We start from the raw sequence: 24,462 nt of genomic DNA, 5'->3' as shown, positions 1-24,462 counted from the left end.
ATGAAATGAAGTACACTAAGGTCAAAGTTCACTTCCACTAACCCTTTATAAATAAACCTAACGTGAACAGTTTTTTTTTAATTCTGTTATTTGAAGATAAAAAAAAAAGGCAACCAATCAAAAGTTTCTTCACAGTTTTCAAAAACTTAGAGATAATAAATCTCCAGAAACAAAATTTAATTATCCTGTTTACGCGCGTGCCTCTGATGCGCCCCTGGTGAGCCGGCCTTCCTTAAAGTGAAGTATTTACTTAAGTCAACTTTTGGAGGACACCCCTCCAATCCCCTAACAGATGACGTGTAGGTCTAAGCTGATAGTCAATAAAGTATGTGTGTGTGTGTGTGAGAGAGAGAGAGAGAGAGAGAGAGGAGTAAACAGATTTCGACACATCTTTATGAGCGCGCGGACCAGCGGAGATTGACCCCCTAGCGGCAGAGATAAATGTGTGGACCGTAGACCTTCTAGAATAACGGTTTCTAAGGGAGAGCATAGAGACGCGATCTTGCAGTCACCTTTTTTTAAATAAAAATATATAAATAAGCCAAATGTATCATAAGCTAAATGATAAATATTCGAAAAACAATAGTCCGCCGCCAGATTGTGTGCTATGTAGAAATAGTCGATGGGCAAATAATGAGAGGATGTCAAACTAGGTCTGAAATCTGAGCATCTAGTTCGCAGTGAGTAAAGCTGCGAAATTATTCCAGAATGTGGTCAACACATATTCTTATCACTATTACTTCACAAAAGAAGATGATTACGTCCTACGCGTCATGCACTTAAATTCTGCCAAGTCACTGGTTTTCCTGGCTCAGGCAACCCATTCCATGCTCTAATAGCACTATGGAAGAAGGAGTATTTGTACAAATTTGTCCTAGCATATGGGACGAGGAATGTGCCTTTATCTTTGTGTCTTTCAGAGTATTTTATTAAATTTAGTTTTTGTACTTGAAGATTATGGTTCAATGTTTTATGTATAATTGCTACCTTACTGTAAGTCTTCTCTCCTGAAGGCTTTCTAAATTTAGTGATTTTACTAAAGGTGTTACTCTAGTCAAATGTGAATATTCGTTTGTTATGAATCTCTTTGCCTTTGTGTCTGTTCCAGTTCTTAATGTTTTCTTGAGTTGTGGGGGTCCCAAACAGAGGATGCATATTCTATTATTGGCCTAAACAAGGTTAAATAACATTTTAGTTTTATGTTCTTATTTGATTTATAGAAATGTCTTTTCTTTCTACAATACCCACTAGCACATCTGTCACAAAAGTTTTAACTATATGAGTTCATCATTACTGCACTCCGCCCTGAGATGGCAAAATATGAACAGACAAAAAGAAATAGATTTAAGATAATTCAGATCTGTTAAACCATATAAAAATCGGTCATAATTATGAGTATTTGTTCCAGACGTTTGTTAAAAATAAAAAGATTACTACACCAAACGCTCCGTTCATCTAATCTTGCATGCTAAATATATCAAGTCAATGATTTTATTGGCTGATTTAAAGACGGTTGGCGTCTGCTGGTCACAAGACACCCTCGAGGACAAATAAGAAATTTTTTTTATGGCGCTAGTTCTGACTGAAATCAAATTTACGCATTTGTTTCAATAGCAACAGAATGGACGTGAATACTTCCTAATCAACTATTTTTTATTTGCTTAGAAGTGCGTACAATATAATCTTGTCTCTATATGTATTAATACAAATACACTGTAGTTCATCAATATGAATTGGGAAATACAAGTTGCTAAGATATACAATCACCACTTACCTATAAAGTTACGTCTTTGTATTAAAAACTCTGGCAAGTTCCACAGAAATGTACAATCCAAGGTTCAAACACAGAAAAACAACCAAAATAATGACAGTATCGACTATCACAGGGCAGTGGTGAGGGTATCGACTATCCCAGCAATGTTTATTCCTACAGGATGTAGTCGGCACACAAAGGAATCGAGTGGACGTGATCAAACTGTCATCGATCGTCCCGCGAAATGTGTTTTATTGTTTTGTATGGCGTCCGCTAATACAATTAAATCCAGGATGTTTCCAAGATCGTAAAGGCGATTTGCGCGCGTGTGAAGTGTAATCGTATTCGTCTGATGGAGGCAAAGAGATCTGAAAAAGAAAGAAAAATATTTGTCTTTGATATCCACAAAAGTAGGTAAATTAAAACGTTATTAGATATTATAGCCGGTCTGTACTTTTTAAAAATCATTTATATTTTGTCATTACAATATATGTAACGAGCTAACAGGGAAAAAAAGCCAACACATTTAAAACAAGCAAGATATTTTTAAAAATCCTTATCTAGGGGAAGAAGCTCGGCACTTGCAACTATACCTCTCAATAATATTGAAGTTATTTCCCTTATTCGATATCCAATAACATGATTAATTACGAATAATTAATTGACTAGTTGATTAATTTTTTAATTGGTTCGTGTTTTGTCAGGTATAAAAAATAATTGTTGAAAGTTTCAACTTGATCCGAGATCGGATTGTGGCAGAATTAACGAGTACAATCTTTTTACCATACGGACAGAGTAAGTTGATATAAGCTTTGTAATAAGAAACAAAAAAAAAAAAAACCTAACCCAAAACAAAACAGCCATTACAATTCTTGGTAGATGCTGCACATAGAGTTGTCACAGAGTTGCACAAACATCATGCTTTGACCCAGGAGGAGTTTTAAAAAATACCCAGCACATTTTTTAATCTAAGAAGTAGCCACAGTGAGACAAAGGCTCTACAGACCTTTTTGATCTTTTGGATGACGATACTTCCGGCCGAAGACAACTGTTCTCTAGTAGAGAATACAAAGAAACAGGGGAAGAAAACTGCGTCATTACTACGAATTCAGAAATCAAACGTTCACCGTGCCCAGAATAAAAAAAAAAAGAAATCATATACTTGTTGGCGGGGAGAAAAAAAATATAGTTCAATGAATGTTAGATCATGTCACGTCCTGTCAGGTCAATTGGTATGTATGTGCATGACGTTTATGGTATTGGTCACCAGGACATGGATTCAAAGCGAGGCTGACAAGTTTCACGCTGCTTGACTCATCATGGTAAAACAAGGAAGATTTGTTAGAGACAGCAGCTGTCTACTTGAATTCTACTCATCACTGAGGATGACCTGACCCATATAAAGTTCAGTAAAGATAACGACTGAATGCTTAAAGCTAAAGAGTGAAGCGGAAATAGGAATTAGTGTTTAATGGCTGATGCAATTTTTAGAAAGATATAAAAAGGGAAACATGGTTGATGAAAATGGCTGGGACAGAAAGACATGAGAGTATTGAAGTGTGAAAACACTATAATTGAAAGGAATTGAGAGAGTTTTTAAACACTTTTGTCATCTTGTTATTGAACTTATTGTCTGTATTTGTATAATTCTAAATTTAAAAAAGTAAAGTTTCCCTTCCCAGACCTTGCGATCTATGGGGCAGATGATGTTAAGGTCATCTGTTCGCCCTAAAAATTCCGAAATTCAAAATCCCAGGCTTCACTGAGATTTGAACCCAGAACTCCAGGTTCAGAAGCCAATCGCTTAACCACTCAGCCACCGAGCTCCTGTATACTTCTAAACAGAGAGTAAAAGTCTGTAGCTATTTGTTAATAAAATTAAGTTTATTTGGTTTCAAAAAGTGAATTTCGTTCTTGATTCAAAGGTCAGTATCAAGTCATTTAAGACACCTATCTGCTTGAAACTACCTAAATATGTACATCCCATACTAATCAAGAATTTAGATCATTTATGAATAATCGGTATAAAATATTGCTGGGACTGTAACATACTAAATCTATAATTTGGCAGGCAAACAACAGGAGCTCTTCTCCTGGGAAAGTTTACACAAATTGTGAGATATGATTTCTTGGCCAGGATTTCCCTCCAAATTACTAGCTTCCATGAAACCTTTTGTGATGTAATGAGATTGCTCTTCTTGATTTGGTCACGTGCGTATTTTCAGAGTAGTGGGAAACACGAGTCTAGTTCTTTATTCATTATAACATTGACCTCTTTGAATACAATGCATCAGGACCGGATTTGGACTTGGGAGGCCCTAAGCTTTTTGAGATACATGTGGCCCCTTGCAATCAACATATGGCAATGATTCTTCTTTTCTTTCTTCCAAAGGATTGCAGAATTCCGTGGAACCAAACAAGTGGAGCCCTTCTGTTGCCTATATGTTAATCCAGCCCTGCGATGCAGACCATTTAATTCACAGATTGTCTTTGGCACCTTATTGGTATAAAATTCAGCCCTGACAACAACTAAATAAATTGTAAGTGGTTGGCTACAGGCTGAAAGGAGTGGAACCTTTGGTTGCTCAAAACAGAACACAACACTTCCAAGACCCTAGCCAAGTTTTAAATGATGAGGATAAAAAATGCGTACCATTGAAAACAAGACAGTGAATTTTTTTCTCCTTCATATAGGTAAGTGTTTTGTTTTATTCAGAGATTGGTAGAACGGAATGAACAAAAAATACCCAGGAAATATAAGAACATGCTGAAGTGTGGTCCTTGAGCATGAAAACAAAGCACTATAGAGCATATGAACTTAATCTGTATAAGCTAATAGCTCTTCAAAGTTGACATTTAATTAGTGCGATAGTTGTCTACAACATTGTTTTCATAATTATTTCGTCTTTTTAATAAGGTTAGGAAGTTTTTAGTAGCTTATGCTTATTTACAAGTGAAATAATTAGAAGTAAACTTTTTGTATGCACCTACACAGACATCTTTTGTTACCAAGAACATTTATATCAGATTCAAATTGTAATCGAATATTACAAATCAGGTCGTCTGACAACTTCATTGTTTATATTAACTCACTCCGTCTGTCTGTCGGTCTGTCTGGCAGGATTTTGAAAACTTTTTTTTTAAATACCACTTTCCATTCTCAGATCAAGTTGAAACTTTGCAAAATTATTCTTTTGTCTATGACAACACATGTATCAATAAAAATAAATTATCAATTAATTAATTAGGGGAAATAAGCATTGATGTATTGAGAGACATGACATCATCAAACAGTTCTTTACCTTAAATACGCTTTGTTTTTTTTTAAGTAGTTTTTTTTTAGCGGCCCCCGAAAGGGGAAAAGACGCTATTAGTTTTGTGTGAAATGTCTGTCCGTCCGTCCCGTTTAGATCTCGTAAACTAGATAAGATAGTGAAAATCCGACATCACAATATTTTAGAGTTTAGACCATTCAAAGTTCTGATGCAACGGCTACTTCTTTTTTGTGAAATCGAAAAATCTATTTTTTTTAAATCACTTATGCAAGCAGTTTTTTTAAAGAGAAAAAGCTATTTATATGCTTTATAAAATAGAACGAATTTAAACCGAATAGTAATCTTGTAAACTGCAATTTCTTGAACATTTTATTATTTTACGGAAATGGTTTTTTTTTTTTTTTTTAGGATGCGAATAAGAGATTGAGCCTTTTCAAAACAATTACATCAAATATAACATTTCAGTTAGGCCAGGGGAGGCGCGGTAGATGAGCGGTAAAGCGCTTGGCTTCCGAACCGGGGGTCCCGGTTTCGAATCCTGGTGAAGACTGGGATTCTCAACTTGGGAATCTTTGGGCTCCTCTGAGTCCACCCAGCTCTAATTGGTACCTGACATTAGTTGGAGAAAAGTAAAGGCGGTTGGTCGTTGTGCTGGCTACATGACAGCCTCTTGAACCGTAGGCCACAAAAACAGATGAACTTTACATCATCTGCCCTATAGACCACAAGGTCTGAAAGGGGAACTAGTTAGGCCAGGTTCACATCTAACTTTGCATTCACTTGCACCTATCCTTTGATCTGCTCACCGCTGGGGCACTACACAAGATCTGTCAATCTTCTTTCTCTATTCTTATCTATCGTTTGTCTTTGATATAATTTCATTTGGGTACCAGCTCACATACAACTAGCAGGAAATGAGAAGGCTGACACACTCGCCAAGAGTGGGAGAACAAACTCACAAGTAAACTCTGCACTCTATCCAGAAGAAATGAAGAAATTAATTGTAGATAAAATAAATGAGAAATGGACGAGCTCCCATCCAAATCACAAGAAAGATGATGCTTACTATAAGCTATCCCGACAAGACCAACGTCTAATCTTTCGACTCAGGACCGGACACAACAGAATGCGACAACACATGTTCCGGAAGCTCAAAATTGGAACCAGTGAAATCTGCCCATGTGGAGTATCACCAGAAAATGCCGACCACGTCCTCCAAAACTGCTCTCTCTACCAAGAGGCCCGTATAAGACATTGGCCCCAAATCACCCCAATAGAAAGAAAACTATATGGAGAGCTCCCTGATTTGGAAACCACTGCGCAGTTCATCTCATGTATTGGTCTAGTCATATGAACACTCCAACATAACAATGAGAACGATGAAGAAGAAGAAGAAAATTTGGATGTTCTTTCTGAAAATATTGAAGCCTGCCTGGGTGGACCATTTCGGTGGCCGATTTTGAGTTTGTGTTTCCACACAAACTGTCTTTGTAACCTTGTTTTTTGTATTTTGCTTGTTTGTAATTTCGATCAATCAAGGCCAGTACAATTATATCTGCTAAAATATAGAGAAATGTAAAGATCAATTACTGTAAGCTCAAAGAAAGTAATGGATATAGCAGTGTTTCTCAAACATTTACTTGTGACACACTCATCTCCACAGTGGCCAACATAACAAAGTTGTCAACATAACAAAGTTGTCAACATAACAAAGTTGTCAACATAACAAAGTTTTCAGCATAACAAAGTTGTCAACATAACAAAGTTGTCAGCATAACAAAGTTGTCAGCATAACAAAGTTGTCAGCATAACAAAGTTGTCAACATAACAAAGTTGTCAACATAACAAAGTTGTCAGCATAACAAAGTTGTCAGCATAACAAAGTTTTCAACATAACAAAGTTGTCAGCATAACAAAGTTTTCAGCATAACAAAGTTGTCAACATAACAAAGTTGTCAGCATAACAAAGTTGTCAGCATAACAAAGTTGTCAACATAACAAAGTTGTCAACATAACAAAGTTGTCAACATAACAAAGTTGTCAACATAACAAAGTTGTCAGCATAACAAAGTTGTCAGCATAACAAAGTTGTCAACATAACAAAGTTGTCAGCATAACAAAGTTGTCAACATAACTAAGTTGTCAACATAACAAAGTTGTCAACATAACAAAGTTGTCAAAACAAAGTTGTCAACATAACAAAGTTTTCAACATAACAAAGTTGTCAGCATAACAAAGTTGTCAGCATAACAAAGTTGTCAGCATAACAAAGTTGTCAGCATAACAAAGTTGTCAGCATAACAAAGTTGTCAGCATAACAAAGTTGTCAGCATAACAAAGTTGTCAACATAACAAAGTTGTCAGCATAACAAAGTTGTCAGCATAACAAAGTTGTCAGCATAACAAAGTTGTCAGCATAACAAAGTTGTCAACATAACAAAGTTGTCAGCATAACAAAGTTGTCAGCATAACAAAGTTGTCAGCATAACAAAGTTGTCAGCATAACAAAGTTGTCAGCATAACAAAGTTGTCAGCATAACAAAGTTGTCAGCATAACAAAGTTGTCAACATAACAAAGCAAAGTGCAACACTCGGGGAAAATTCCAACAAGAAAGTCAAGAAGAATCACGTTAGAGGAGACGTTTTAAAATGTCTTCCAAAGATTTCAGTCCATATTGTTGCCGACGCCTCTCGCGAAAACTTATACATAGAACGGTATACATTTGCGACAGGTCCTTATTATAAGACGAAATAAAAGTCTCTTCCCTAAAATATTATTTTTTTTTAAAGGATTGGTATTAACTCGGCTAATATTCAAAATTCGTACCTTGCGATCTATGGGGCAGATGATGCAAAGTTCATCTGTTTCTGTGGTTCACGGTTAACGAGGGTGTGGTGTGGCCAGCACAATGACAAAATGCAATGGTGAACTCAAAGGCGCCCTAAGAATCCCGAAATTAAAAATCCCAGTTCTCAGCAGGATTCGAACCCGGGACCTTCTTTTCGGATGCCAAGCGCTTTACCATTCAGTCATCGCGCCTCCATCTACAAATAACTACATTAAAATATTTTTTTTTGTTTTGGCCCTGTGAAAATTAATCGGCTCCCCCCCCCCACCCACCCCTCACGTCCTTTGTTAGGGCGTCGTCCTCCATGGTGGACAGCGCCTCATGGTGTGAGAAACACTGGAATATAGTATTTCTTGACAATCACGATGAATTTCTACGCACAACAGGCATTGTACTTCGATAGTATTTTGATAATGTCCAGACTGTTCTACCTGATATCACGTTACAGTTGGACTTATTGTCTGCCGAGATGAGTTGTTTTGTAAACAAACCCTTCAGGGTATTAAAACAAGATCTGGGAGTCGATTGAGGTAGACATTAATACTGTCTGGAGCAGAGAGAATTTTTTTGCTTATTATTAGGTTTTAGTATTACTAGCATAATAGTATCGACAGAGAATCTATCTGGGCGGTAATGAGACATTACGGGATCCCAAATAAAGTAATAACAATAATCAAAATGATGGTTTCACCTAAGAAGCTCACAGTGCCAAACTGTCAGAGGAATTTCCAGTCACATCAGGAGTCAAACAGGGATGTCTTCTTTCACCACTCCTGTTCCTTCTAGTATTGGATTGGGTCACAAAAAAAAAGCTTACCCTAATTCGGGGAAAGGAATCCAATGGAGTTTCACACAAAAGCTGGAAGATCTGGAATTCGCAGATGACAAAGCCTTATAATCACAGACTACAGGACATGCAAGAAAAAGTCATAGCTTAAAGGGAGGTAAGAAAAAGAGTAGGACTCAAAATAAACCACCAAAACTAAAGTATTTAAAGTAAACAACAAACAAAATAGAGACATAGAACTTGATTCTCAGACACTGGATTAAGTAGATAGTTTTATATACCTTGGCAATGCAGACAGTGTATCAGGTGGAACAGATGAAGACATTAAACATCGTATAAATCTAGCGTGTCAGACATTTACACAGCTAAAATCAACCTGGAAATCTCCCCACATCTCTTAACAAGACTAAAATAAAAATCTTTAACTTCCACGTCAAGGCTGTCCTACTGTATGGTTCTGAAACCTGGAGAACAACTGAAGCAACAACAAAACAAGTACAGACCTTCATCAACAGATACCTGAGAAATATCTTGAAAATACACTGGTATGACAAAATAGAAAACATCAAACTGTGGGAGATAGATGGACAGAGAAATATAGAGGTGCAGATCTTAGACAGGAAGTGGAGATGGACTGGTCACACTCTTTGAAAAGATACCAACAACAGAGCTAGACAGGCCTTAGAGTGGAACAAGATATAGAAGACCAAACTGAACGTAGCGACGCAGTGACAAAAGGAAGCCGAGAGGACAGGAAAGAGCTGGGAGGCCATTTAAAAACTAGCAAGAGACCGTGGAGAGTTTTTCCTAAGGCCCTATGTTCCATGAGGAACGCAAAGGCAAGATGATGATGATTAGGTTTTAGTATTAGGATTAGCTAAATAACAACAACATAATAAGCATTAAGCAGAATAACGACCGATAAAAAGTAGGTCAAGGAACTGGGCTTTCGGAATGTAGGTCAAACAAGCGAAAGTTGTTTTTACTCGAAGTCGTTTTTGTTTTCTTTAAGAACTCTCGGGATTGAATTCTTTCGTACCTCTGCAAACCTCCTAACAAATTATTTTGCTGAGACAAACTTGTGGACTTTGTTGTACGGCTTACCAAGGAGCTAACGTTTGTGAAACACTGGTCGTAGAATGTATAGTTAACACATCAAACATTAACTGCTGGGTGCTTTGGAGTTTCTTAGAACATATCGGACTATAAGAAAAGTGCTTTAGTTAGTCCACAGAGATCTCTTAGTTTAAATTGGTTTGGGGGTAACTGATAGAAAAGATCAGTATATTATTAGCTAATAAGAGCCGGGTCAGGGGGGAGGCAATGAGGCCAAAATATCTCTTAGTTCAAGTTTTTTTAAAGAAAATAATTTCAATATAAACCCAATTTAATATTTCAGGTACACCTCTGAGACTGCGAGAAAGTATATAGGTCAAAGCTGGGTCTGAGTAGCCACGTCAGATCCTGTATTCTACCACAATCGTATAAATCAAAGACATTTACCCTTTCACTACTGCATTTTATTTTGAGCTCAGTAAGTTGCTGAGGTGGACATTTTGCGCGAGAACTGGAGTACTGAAATGTTTATTATAAGCTTTTTGTCGCTAGGGTTACAAAAAAAAAGCAACTCTAACTTGGTTTAATCTGGAGTTGCAAAAAAACAACAACAACAACAACGTTTTCAGTTCTCTTCAAGCAGAAATGTTGTTTATTTTTTAAATGGAACACACTTTCCCGCTATATTCACCGCCATCCTTTGTGGCTTTCCTTCATTCCTCTTCTACAGTGTTCGTTTTATGATTGAAGATTTTGACCTAGGAACACGCGTAGGACGTAATCGTCTTCTTTTTTGAAGTAACGTCTACAGTTCATAAGATAAGAAGATAAGAGTCGACTCCCCCTCAAAACCAAGCGTTTTGGTGTATGCCCTGTAAAACAGCATACAGATTCAGAATGGGGGCATGGTGGCTTAGTGGTGCTGGGCTTGGCTTCCGAACCGAGAGGTCTCGGGTTCGAATTTCAGTGAAGACTGGGATTTTTTATTTCAAGATTTTTAAAGTTGCCCCTGAGTCTAATGGATACCTGACTTAAGTTGGGGAATGTAAAGGCGGTTGGTCGTTAAGCTGACACCCTGCTGTTTAACCGTTGGCCATAGAAACAGATGACCTTTAAATCATATGTCCCACAGATCACAAGGTCTGAAAAGGAAACTGGTTTTTCGCATTTGTAAACATTTAAAATGAAATAAAAAATCTAAATGTTTCTTAAGAGCAGATAACTCTGATGGACATATTTTTGAAAATCTCCACTAATTATGTCTCTTTCGGATTATAAAGTCCTGATATTTAATACGCCATTAACCCTCCTACCGAGAGTTACCCTAGCATTGAAACATTAATTGATTTCATTCATGAGGCTAAAAAATAATAACTGCTAATTAGATAACTAAATAACTTTACCTACACGACACAGATGAGTGATTCTTTTACTAGTCAGATTTGTGAGAGTTCCGCTGGTTATAAACTTTCTATAAACGTTGTATAATTAGCACTCTCACTATCTACACATTTATATAAGTCCACTTAAACATTTCTTTTTATTGCTTTTGTATCGCGCGAACTTTCATGCTTAAAGCATAGCGCGCTTGGTCCAATCTCTTTTTGTGGACTGATTGGGAGGAGGGGGGGGGTGAGAGTATCTGAGAGAAGATTTCCGTGCTGCCTTTAGGCGCTCAGCAAACACCTCGATATGAAGTTGGGTTTATGTATGCCTTTCCATTCAATGAAAAGCTTATACAACATACTTTTAGTTTTTTTTTAGTTTATTAACAATTTACATTAAAAGCATATTTATAATCAAGCCATATAATTAATTAGGTCCCTAAAAAGTGTACATCAAACAATTTTAGTTATTTGGTTCTTTAACAATCATATTAAAGGCTATTCGTTGTTAGGCTTATTTAACTAATTTAAGACGTTTTTTTTTTATTTGACTCTTTAAACGTTCACATTAATCCACATTTTTAGATTTCGTTTTTGAATTCATTCCCAATGGATAATTAAGACTGTTAGCTCATTATTAATGAAAAGTGTATGTTATAGAAAGACTTACTGCTGGGTTACAAGTCCGACAAGAACAATGGAAAGATGCTGGTGTTTTAAAAGCTCAGGTAGCTATTGCTGTTGATAGTCACACACGCAAAAAAACTACTCACACTGAAACCTTAACGCCTTCCCCGCTCTCACTGTCTCCCCCCACCCTCTCTCTCTCTCTCTCTCCTACCAGAGGGTTGGTATAATTGGAAAGAAGAGGAGGGGTGGGAAGTGCGCTGTGGCTATTTATAGGACCCATGACGTCACTTCTCTACTCTTTAAGAAAATACGAAGGGAGCAAACATGCATGCGGCTCACTGTGCGTGCGTGTAGTGTTTCACGCAGTGCTACGAGGAATGAAGGATTAAAAGAGAGAGAGAGAGAGAGAAAGAGAGAGAAAAGAGAACAGTGAGTAATACAAAAAGAGATAGATACAATAGAGGCAAGAAATATCCAAGATATCAAAGAAAAAGAGAGGGGATGAGAAAGAGCAAATAAAAAAAACTTGCAGAGAGAACGCGCATTCAATCTATTTTTACTACTGAACAATAAGGTTATAAGGTAAGATCAAGGTTTCGCAGGGGTGGGGGTGGGGGTGGGGAGGATCGAATAGGGAGGAGGCAAGGGGAGGGGGGGTAGACAAGGTGTGACGTAGCACAGCTGGCACGCTTCACCACATGACGTCATTAAAGGTGTGCGGGGGGAGGGAAGTCAATTCTATTAATAGATAAAAAGTACCTCAGCACATTTGCGTCCATTCATTACAGTCACTAAAAGTTACTCACTCCTCACAAAGGAGAGAGAGAGGGAAGTGCTTGGGGGTGGGGGGTCGTGGAAGTGAGGTGTGAGAGCTATTTTTAGATATCGATCTTTCATTCTAAGCTTGTGAGTGTGCATTGATCTCCTGTAACAAGAACTATACATGCACAAATGATTTGTTTCCGTTTAATAAAAGGAAGTCAGAATGACGCTGATAGATCTCACAAAATTGATTCAACAAGTTCTTTACTGTGTTCTTTATGCATGCAATAATACATGTTCTACTACGTACTATTAAGTTCGATTTCGCCATGTAGGATAGGTGACATAATTTTCATTATTTGTGACCAAACTTAACTCCACGACTACTAACAACTAGCCAAAACGAATGATAAAGATTTAGAACTTGGTGGGCCTCCACTAGTTCACATTCGCATTCAGCCTAATTATATAATTAGGAGTGGCGGTGGCTGAGTGGTAAAGCGCTTGGCTTCCGAATCGGGGATACCGGGTTCGAATCTCAAATTTCGGTATGTTTAAGGGCGCCTGTGAGTCCACCTGTAGGTTCTACAGAAAACCCCGAAGCTGTAATGGCTATCTGACATAAGTCGGGGAAAGGAAAAGGCGGTAGGCCACATGACAACCTTATGAACAGTCGGCCACGAAACAGATTTAACATCATCTGTCGTATAGTTCAGAAAGTCTGAAAGGGGAACCTTTACTTTTTTTTTCCTACTAAAACATTAACAAGTCGAACCAAACCCCTTTGGTTCTACACAAAACCCCGAAGCCAACCAAACTTCATGCTATTTTGTTTAAAGCAAAACTTCATAGATCTATATCCCATTAACATCAACTGTTTTTCTGCTAATTGACATTTATAACTAGAGTCAAGACTCATACATTTTATTCATAGAAAATACAAAACTCCACACGGTTTTGAAGAAGCACTGAGAGAGTGGCATCAAAACAAATCTGAGACCTGATGAAGGAAAGAGAGACTACTGTTGTCGATGTTAGGAGAGTACACTTATTTCTCTCCCCTACTTTTCATGCACCGACAGATAGTTTCATATGAGAAACTTACCAAATTATTTATAACGATACTACCTCATACCTCTGTTACCAGCCCCTTTAGTGAAGAGATGTTAAACTTCAACATAAAAAAAAAACAAGGTTACAAAGACAGTTTAAGTGGAAACACAAACTTAAAATCGCCCCCCCCCCCTCCACCAGAAGTGGTCCAAGTAGAGTCTTCACCAGGATTCGAACACGGGACTTCCGGTTCCAAGTGCTCTACCCCTCAGCCACAGCATCTCCATATATTCATTTAGCGTACACTTATATTTTTTAAAATAATAATTATTAACCTTACCAATACATTCAAAACTAATAACATGTTAATGTAATAAAGAGAAACTAAAAAAGATTTATTCTTCTAACAAAATTAGATAAATTGGCGACACGAAGAAAATATAATTCTTGACCTACTAAGACTTTCCCCTCGCAAATAAAAAGTAATATCTCCATTGTAATTTGTCATACAAACTAGACATAGATCTAGCTAGATCTAGACCTAGTTTTAGATCTAAATCTAGATTCAAGATCTAAGTCTAGGTCTAGAACTATATCTAAGTCTAGATCTAGAAATAGATCTAGATTATGTCTATATCCAGATCTAAATCTAGATCTATGTCTAGATCTAGATCTAGAACTAGATATAGAATCTACTAAAGGCCTATCTAGACTAGAACTCCAATGAATTTACATGTTTAATCTTTATTCACCTCGACCAATGCCAATGTTATGATCATGTTATGATCAAGCCTTTTGTTACCAGGTAATGGTGTAGGCCTACTATGCTGTTCGTATCCGACTCATTTCTTAATGATACTATTGTTAACATAATAAATAAATCTGCACCCCTAAGCTGTCAGAAGATAAGTTATTGCCGTAATAATTAAAATTTTGTTCAAATTATCAATACATAAATATAGGGCCTATCTATTTAGTCTTATTTAGTCAGCCAAGTGTAGACCCCTAACCCCTATAATGAGGATATGTCAAAACTGCGCTCAACATTTGAATCAGTGTTCTATTCAACGAGTTAGTTGATAAATGGAAAATCTATTTTATAATGATCCATTGATACTTTTACCATTGTGACCTTAGATGCAATTTTTTTTTACGAATGCGCGAATATATGAATGAAGATTGAGTTATTAATGTAATTTTTTTGAAAAATCTGCTTGCATGTATAATTTAAAAAATTAGATGGTTCACTTTCGGAAAAGAAAAAAGTAGCCGTTGCATCAGAACTTTGAATAATCTATAATATCATGATATTCAATTTTCATTTTCCCATCTAGTTTCTGAGATCTAAACGGTACGGACGGACGGACGGACAGACGAACACACAGGCCATACAAAACTAATAGCGTCTTTCCCCTTTCGGGGTCCGCTAAAATACTTTTTTTTTTGTTACAGCAAAGCTTATATTAAGCGTAATTGTATCCGTTTCAATCAGTTGTAAGATTAAATTGTAATAGATCTTGACTAATGATCATAAATCCGTGCGATTATAAATATTTTTATAAAGATTCTATCAACTCTATCTGTCTTTCTGTCTGTCTGTTAAAAAAAGTTAATTAACACGGCTACAGGGTAGATTGGATTAATTGGTTGAAGATAAAAATTAAGACACATTCTTGAACACCGTCCTACTCCTGTTTTAAAGATGACAATGCGAACATGTCCACTCCTAAAGACTCACCGATGTCATCCAGTTGGCCATGACTCACTGTCTCGTCTCAGCAGACCCAACCACTCACCATTGTTCTCCGTGACAAATCATAGTCGGCCCACTACCTACATTCATCCATGGAAAACAAAAGTAGCCCCCCCCCTAGGTAAACAAAACTCAATGTTTACCTCTACAATCCCCACCTCCTTCCTTCCTTCCTTTTAAACTTTCCCAGTGAGAGATGAGATACCGAGGTGAGAAAGTGACTCGAAAGTGAACCGACGATGTACTCAAAGTCTACATTGGGATTCCCACACGTCCATCTCCTCCCACCCCCCTCCTACACCAGTGTATTGTTTCCCTAATGTAACGTGTTTGATGTCAGGCATTGATGGAATCACAGTGATGTGGCTGCAGCTAATAGATCTCTTGGTCTAGCAGACATGTCAGTTACCCGGTGTCACAGTTTCCTGATGACGTTTTGTATTAGTCACGAATAGTGCAGTCAGAGGATGTGGGGGGAGGGGGAATAAAAGAGAGGGAAAGAGATGGAGATGATAAGAGAGAGAGAAAGAAAGAGAGAAAAAAAAAGAGAGACAGACAAACAAACATACATTAGGAAAAAAAGACTGAAAAGAGAGAGAGAAATATTTAAACAGACAAGCATATAGAGATAGTTAACTAAATAGAAAAATAGAAATAGAGCGAAAGAGAGAGCCTGATAACGATATATATATATATATACTGTATATATTTAAAAGCCCAATCTTATCTTCTTATCTACTGAAGAGCATTGTTGATATATGTATTACAAGAATTATCCTTCTTGGCTGGGCTATGTTGTGTCCCTTATTTTAGAGGGCGGGGGGGGGGGGGGATCATCAATCAAGATTGGGTCATATTAAGCATCATAGTTAAAGGTTACAACTTAAAACCTAGTGTTTGACCTTAATAAGAGTCAACAAGAAGTCTTACTTAGACTTACTAAGACCCCATCGCACCAATCCGGGTGGCAAACTCTCTCGGAGAAAGGCGACTTCCACAGCCTCTGGTGCCCACGGATGTTAAGGTGCGACGCCATTTATCTGCTAACTGTCCATCGCATCTCTCAGAATCCAAGAAGCTGTGACAGTTTACCCCATTGGTGCAGGGTCTTTATGTTCCGCGTACCAATTAGGGCTGGTTTCTATGCATCGAAAGTCTTGCCATGTTGGCCTATCGGGCTTTGGACTTCCTCTTGGATTTGGTCTAACGCCTTCATCGAAGATTGGCCGCCCTCGCCGCAAGCTAAACTATCTTTACGTAAAGATAAAATAAATGTCCAATCTTTACATAACGATGCATGTGCACAAAGGTAGTAGATAAATATATCCACAATCTTTTTAACACAATAGGTCCTCATTAAGTTACTCTTGTAAAACCGAATACCATGAAGAAAAAAAGAAAAGGCAGACAGAGAAAGTGATGGAAAGACAACATAAAAGAATAGACGTACCTGCCATTGAAAGAGGCTCTATCCAAGGCAAAAGACAGAGAAAAATGGAGAAAGACGGTCGACAGTTTCAAACGTTAAAGCGGCGATCTCTAAAGGGGACTAATTCAACTTATTCCACCTCATCAGTCAAGTACAATTTCTTTCCTTTGTTCCAAACTAAACAACAAAATTAATTAACATTATGTAATTATTTTTTTTTTAAATTCTTGTTTTCTCAGGTAGAAGAAATAATTGTGCAAAATTTCAGCTTGATCGAGATTGGGTGTGGGAGAAATAACGTGTAGAAACATTTTTACCAGACAGACAGTGTAAGTTGATATAACCTTTATAATAACCCTGACCTGGACACCTGTAGCTATGTGACACACTTAATTTAAACCAGCCACATTGAATCTTTACCGATGTTTGGAATGTTGGGATCTTGGAGTCTCGTTGTGACATATGTCATGTTCAAAAGTAGTCAGGTTTTGTTCACAATAAAACCCCCCATACATTTCCAGATATTACTTTTCCTTGTTGAAATGTATTGTAGGCCTGAGACAGTTGCCTGCGGCTAATGTTTCTGACAAAAATGGCCGGCAGAATAACTGATCAGTCAGTCATCCTTTCAATGTAAACAAATATCACTTGTAACCTTGTCTGATGAATATCATAGACTTGAGCTTTCAGTAATTTGAATAAAAACATTACTGTTAATGGGAATAGAAGGGAGGGTGGAGTTAGAAATGTCGTTGTCTTGTGAACGAAAAACATAATAATGCAATAAAATAGATCTTTGGATTGAGTTTAAAAAAATAAAAACATCTATTGTTGTCCGATGTCACCATGTGTTGCCCAGTGCTGTTCTGTGTTGCCCAGTCTTGTCATGTGTTGCCTATTCTTGTTCTGTGTTGTCCAGTCTTGTCATGTGTTGCCTATTCTTGTTCTGTGTTGCCTATTCTTGTTATGTTGCCCAGTCTTGTCATGTGTTGCCTATTCTTATTCTGTGTTGTCCAGTCTTGTCATGTGTTGCCTATTCTTGTTCTGTGTTGCCTATTCTTGTTCTTTTGCCCAGTCTTGTCATGTGTTGCCTATTCTTGTTCTGTGTTGCCCAGTCTTGTTCTATGTTGACCAATGTTGTCCTGTGTTGTCCAGTCTTGTCACGTGTTGCCTATTCTTGTTCTGTGTTGTCCAGTCTTGTCATGTGTTGCCTATTCTTGTTCTGTTGCCCAGTCTTGTCATGTGTTGCCTATTCTTGTTCTGTGTTGCCCAGTCTTGTTCTATGTTGACCAATGTTGTCCTGTGTTGTCCAGTCTTGTTATGTGTTGTCCAGTGCTGTCCTGTGTTGTCCAGTCTTGTCCTGTGTTGTCCAGTGCTGTTCTGTGTTGTTCAGTCTTGTTCTGTGTTCAGTGTTTTTCTGTGTTGACCAATGTTGTACCTAGTCTTGTCCACTGTTGACCAATGTTGTCCTGTGTTGCAGAGTTTTCCCCAGTGTTTCCCTGTGTTGCTCTTTGCTGTCTTGTGTTCTCAGTCTTATCCTTTGTTGCCCAATTTTGGCTGGTGTTGCCCATTGATGGCAAGTATTGCACAGTGTTGGCTGCTGCTATCAGTGGGCAAATCGACTTGACTGCACAAAATATTATCATGATAATAAAAAAAATAAAAAAATATCACCAGAAGTTAGACCATTTAATGCTATACTTTTTTTTTATCCTGAGTGAATTGTCTTTATTGATTCTCTATTGTTGTACGCTTTTGACTTGTGACGGATTGTCTGAACTACTGTAATGTTCTATTCATGTGCTTTATTCTTGTCTCGTCCGGATTATCGGAACAAGTTCTATAACTCATTAAACGACACGAACCACTGATGTGTAAGACGCTATACAAAAGCCTCAGGTATGTAACCTGTAAGACAAAATAAGATCCCATACTTATGTGCCTTGTTGGACGTTCACCTGAATTTGACCTAATCATTCCAATGAGCATTGGGTCACAACAGTACTTCACCCCATCGGACATTGGGCAATTTCCATCAGTTGAGTCCATCCTGACTTCTTATCTTCTTGTTCTAAAGGTCTCCTCCATGTTAGCTTTCTAATGAATGTTGTATTGGGCAATTTCCATCAGTTGAGTCCATCCTGACGTCTTATCTTCTTGTTCTAAAGGTCTCCTCCATGTTAGCTTTCTAATGAATGTTGTATTGGGCAATTTCCATCAGTTGAGTCCATCCTGACGTCTTGGCTTCTTGTTCTAAAGGTCTCCTCCATGTTAGCTTTCTAATGTAGGATACATATAAAGTCTGTGTTAGTGTGTTGTGTGTGGGGTAGGGGGTAAGCTGGTGTGCACACGTATCCACGAGATATTCCATCGTGCATTAAGAAAAACATTGCCAACGCTGTTTTGGCACGTGCGGCTTAAGACACGGTAATGGAGATTCCAGCGCCCGATGTTACCTTGGGCAGTGGCGCACCCAATTACATGTATTTATTATTTTGAGAATGGGCTGGAAGACAAGGGGCGAGGAAGGTGGTACAAAATGGAGGTGTTTGACTTTGTGTTTATAGTAGCTGTATTTTAATAATAAATTGTACTTGTGGTTGATTGGTTTTAAATTATGAATGAGGTGGCCTCCCTTACAGTTTACGCAACTGACACCGAACTAGTTTCAAAAGTTTATCACAGTGACTATGTGAGATAGTGAGCCTATTAGTATCACAGTGACTATGTGAGCTAGTGAGCCAATTAGTATCACAGTGACTATGTGAGCTAGTGAGCCAATTAGTATCACAGTGACTACGTGAGCTAGTGAGCCTATTAGTATCACAGTGACTATGTGAGCTAGTGAGCCTATTAGTATCACAGTGACTATGTGAGCTAGTGAGCCTATTAGTATCACATTGACTATGTGAGCTAGTGAGCCTATTAGTATCACAGTGACTATGTGAGCTAGTCAGCCTATTAGTATCACAGTGACTATGTGAGCTAGTGAGCCTATTAGTATCACAGTGACTATGTGAGCTAGTAAGCCTATTACTATCACAGTGACTATGTGAGCTAGTAAGAAATCGCTAAGGAAAAATTACATAATATTGATTACTCAGAGCCGGATTTTTCAAATAGCTTAGATCTTATCAAGTCTAAATCAGGTCCTGGACATACAGAAGCTATTTGTACCACAGTAATTACGTGAGCTATGGAACCTGTCGAAAACTGCGACGTCACAAAGCGCTGTGGTCAAAAAGGTTCGATGTACCAGATAACACGTCATCCCATGCCGGATATGGTCCGCTGATCGTAGGCTGAACATCACTGCTGGAGAGAGTAGTGCTATCTCAACTGCATTAACAGTCTTGGTTTCCTCTTTGGAACATTCAGAGAAGGTTTTATTGGTCTAAGTTTTTTTTTCATAATAAGTCTAGATCTAGTTAAAACCTAGGATAGTCTAAATGAAAACCTAGGATAGTCTAAATGAAAACCTAGGATAGTCTAAATGAAAATCTAGGATAGTCTAAATGAAAACCTAGGATAGTCTAAATGAAAACCTAGGATAGTCTAAATGAAAACCTAGGATAGTCTAAATGAAAACCTAGGATAGTCTAAATGAAAACCTAGGATAGTCTAAATGAAAACCTAGAATACGTGTGAATCTTTGGACGCAGCTGCTGAAGTTTAAGATTATATCAATGAGCAATTAGTCATACAACAGTGAAAAAAAATCAATTCAGTGCATGTCAATTTGACCTCACTAAAATAAAACTGTTTATGACTTATTGTTCAGACGTAGAACAGTTTGACTAATTAACACATTCGTTGTGTGTGTGTGTGTGTGTGAGAGAGAGAGAGAGAGAGAGAGAGAGAGAGAGAGAGGGAGAGAGAGCTTTGGAACCTTTGATCTATTCTATCTTGTTGTGATTGTGGGAGGCCACGCGTAACGAAGTCTGCAAGTATTGTCTTCAGAGACACCAGACCCAATCATCGGGCAGAATTCCTTTGATCCCCACTTCTGACTACTGGCTACGTGTTCTTAGTAATGTTCTCCCCAAATCCCCTCCACTAGCCAGAGCCGGATTTACAACAGTTCAAACTGGGAGGCCACCCTGGGCCACACCCTTGGTGGCCATCTGTGGGGAGAAGCCGATGTTTTCCTTTAAATTTGTTGATTTGTTTCTACTTGAAAGATGAAACGGTGTAACTTCCTCCTACGTCTATAGTAATATATATATTTCTTCTCTGGGGCTTTTCTTCTTGCCAGGGCTGTTCTCTTTGCCTCAGCAATTTGTGCGCCAGTTTTCACAGCGCGACGCCATGATGCTCCGTCATGTGCTTCTGTCTCCCAGGTGGCTGGGTTTATGCTGAAGAAAAGCAAGACCTATGACACTAGCTTCAGCTGAAATAATCTGCCCAGTGTGCTGCCGAACATTCAGGGCTCACATAGGTCTCACCAGCCACATGAGGAGGCACAAAATCCCTGTGCAAAGCCCTCAGCCCTCTAGATGACCAAAGTGATCATCATCGAACCACGATAGACGAACTATATATATATTGTTAAGACGTGGGGTTGAACTAAAGAAAATAACTCACCGATTCTCAGATCGCTGGTAACTCACCGATTCTCAGATCGCTGGTATCTCTTCGATTGCAGAAACACAATCCAACAATGATCAATCAATATCCCCGATAAAAAGAAATAATGTCACAATCTCCAAATCAAATTTACAAATCCCGATTCACTAACACAATAGAAAACAATCCTCAATCCTCAGTCAAGAAATCCAAAAATCATAACTAAAGTTTCTTAACACATTTACACACCAGTCAAGGTCATTTACGCCCAACAGCACAAACAAAAATCACCCTACTTTGTTCGTGGAAAAAAATGGTTAGTCAGGGAGGAACAGGGTTGTAACAAAATATATATATATATATAATATAATATATATCTCACAGCTGGGGATGCGTAGCCTCGGGAAATACTGCATTCCTCATTAATATTCGGACTCGACATATAACTCGACATATATATATATATATATATTGTTACAAATGAACAGTGATAGGTAGAGGTCAACGTATGACCCCGGCGAGATGACACAGCAGCGAGTGTTCTATGGAATCTACATGTATAAACAAAGACAGGATGTGACGTGTCCTTACGTGTTATTTCAGAAGGTAGGCTACTAGCAGTGTCCAGTGACAGATAGAGGTCACAACTTGTGACCCTGGCAAGATGACACTGCAGCCGCTGTTTTCTGGAATCTACATGTATAAACAAAGACAGGATGTGACGTTTCCTCACGTGTTATTCCAGAAAATACTAGCAGTGTTTGTGCAACTTTGGAGGAGTGATTAGGGACTCTATATAAGCCAGAGAGTTAATGTGAAAGTCAGTCGTGAGTGAGCCGTTACAGTCGATACAGACGATGTAAGACGTGTGCGGCTCTAGTGAAAGAGAAATGTGTACGACTCGATGCAAGTTAACTAGGGTAGAGTTAACTGGAGTGGACTACTGTCGTTAAAGTCTATACAGCGAACTACAGTGGACTTGAGCCGTTACAGTCGATACAGTCGATGTAAGACGTGTGCGGCTCTGATTCGATAGACTTGAGTACGACTTGGTTCAGTTTTGGGAGACCTGGAGCGACACTGGGAAGTGTGTCGTTGGTCTGTTCTGTGGAATACGGCTCGATGCAAGTTGAGAAGAGATGAATTGCAACGAAGTATAGCTAACTGTAAACTGACAGATATTGTACATTCTTCTACGCTACATGTTACAGTGACGAATTGTTAGAGTTAATATTCATTAAAGTTATATGAAACTGAAAGTTTAGTCGTCAAGTTCTTTGCAGTGTTTTTATTTGTGTGCCTACTAATACATTTAGCCAGAAGATTCAGAAATACATAACAATATATATATATATATATATATATATATATATATATATATAATGAGTTATAACAGCGAAATGAAAGTAGAATTGCGTTGGAATTTAGATATAGTGTAGACCTGTCAGACGTACGTAACGCTGAGTCGTGAATAAATAATTTTTGACATACTTGTAGGAAGAACATTTTAAGAAGCAAAAATCCATAAAATCGATACCTGTTGTGTCTCTCATGATCGTCAATAGACATTGTGGTGAAATAGTTGCTATTTGTTTATGTTTGAGTAACGTCGTGAGAATGTGTTCACAACATTGATTTAGTGTGCTACTGTCCAAGTCTCTTTCGTCAGTTCATGTGTCGTTCTAGTTTAATAAAGCTTTGTTTTAGGTTAATCTTCAGTGTTCTTTATTTCTTATTACAATTTATTAAACTAGAAATTTTCAATTTCATGGATCTATGTGCCTCACGTATCTTTTTTGGATTTTCGTTCAACACTATTCTCAGTCCGTAAGTAAAAGTAGTAATACAAATGGAACGTCTATTTAGGCCAAAAGAGCTAGACATAGAGCCTAGCTCGCCATCGGCTGCCGAGAAGTGGCTGCACTGGCTGAGAACATTTGAGAATTTCATCTCCTCAGTCTCTCATTGCGAGATTGACAAAAAGAAATTACTAGAAAACTACGTTTCTTCGAGCGTATTTCAGTACATAAGTGAGTGTACAACGTTCGAAGAATCAATCAAAGTTCTACAAAATGTCTACGTGAAGCCTAAAAGCGAAATTTTTGCACGGCACATGATAACTCTTTGTCGACAAGAGAACGGACAAACCGTTGACTCCTTCCTACTTAAGCTTAAAAGTATGGCCAAAGACTGTGACTTCAAAGCTGTCACCGCTGAAGAACACAGAGATATCTTCGTAAGAGACGCCTTCATTACTGGACTGGCTTCAAACAGCATAAGGCTGCGACTCTTAGAGAAATCTACTCTAACTCTACAGTGCGCCTATGAAGAGGCAAGCCAACTCGAATATGCCCATAACCATGCCATGGCGTATAACATCCACTCTGAAACTCCCTGTGGAGCTAGCGCCGACGAGGAAAGCCTTTCTCCAATGACAAAAGTAGAACACGAGGTGAGTGCGGCGACTAGTAAAAGATGTTTCTTTTGTGGAAACAGCCCACATCAACGCTTTAGATGTCCGGCCCGTGACGCTACATGCAACTTGTGCGGTAAGAGGGGCCATTTCCAGAAAGTCTGTAAATCGACCAGACAGACACTCAAATCTACAACCTCAGCCATAGTGAAAGCAGATGATGACACGTCTCGGACTACAACCGTAGGATCTTCCTGGGCATCGACACCAGCGTCCGGTCTTACTAAATCTACTATTTCAATACTCGCCAATGGAGTACCATTGAAGGCTCTCGTAGATACGGGGAGCAGTGAAAGCTATATATCTTCTTCAATTGCTAAAAGGTACAAATGGAAATTAGAAACGTCCAGAAACAGAATCTACATGGCCTCTACACATCTTTCTCGCACTACTCACGGCCATATTTTCGCTAAAATAAAGTACAAAGATGAACAATATGAAAGTGTTAAGCTCTCACTACTAGATGGACTAGTATTATGATGTAATCTTAGGGCTAGATTTCATCAGCCAGCACAAAAAACTGATGATCCCATTTGAAGGAAAACGAAGCACTCTCCAGGTCTGTACGCTGAAAGCTGCACGAGTTGAAGCCCCTCGCCTCTTCGCTAATCTGGCTCCTAACTGCCATCCCATAGCCACTAAATCTAGAAAATATTCTATGCCTGACTCCAAATTCATTCAAACTGAAATC

At 38.3% G+C, this 24,462-nt stretch overlaps 1 protein-coding gene across 3 annotated transcripts in view; it reads right to left on the bottom strand.

Moving 5' to 3' along the window:
* The window catches only part of LOC106071663 (GTP-binding protein RAD-like), a 91,861-nt gene that overhangs the window by 30,455 nt on the left and 36,944 nt on the right, over positions 1 to 24,462 (bottom strand). For 2 of the 3 annotated variants that reach the window (XM_056035877.1, XM_056035876.1), the window contains one exon: positions 1,775 to 2,121. The gene's annotated coding sequence lies outside the window, so the exon portion shown is untranslated. Of the gene's footprint in view, positions 1 to 1,774; positions 2,122 to 11,775; positions 11,933 to 24,462 lie in introns of those variants that run through there. The other variant, XM_056035875.1, reaches the window with a different exon arrangement.

This window comes from Biomphalaria glabrata, chromosome 7 (genome assembly GCF_947242115.1).
Source record: "Biomphalaria glabrata chromosome 7, xgBioGlab47.1, whole genome shotgun sequence".
Lineage (NCBI taxonomy): Eukaryota > Metazoa > Mollusca > Gastropoda > Planorbidae > Biomphalaria > Biomphalaria glabrata.
Note: the sequence above shows the minus strand (reverse complement) of the source record. Positions and strands in the feature narration are given on the sequence as shown.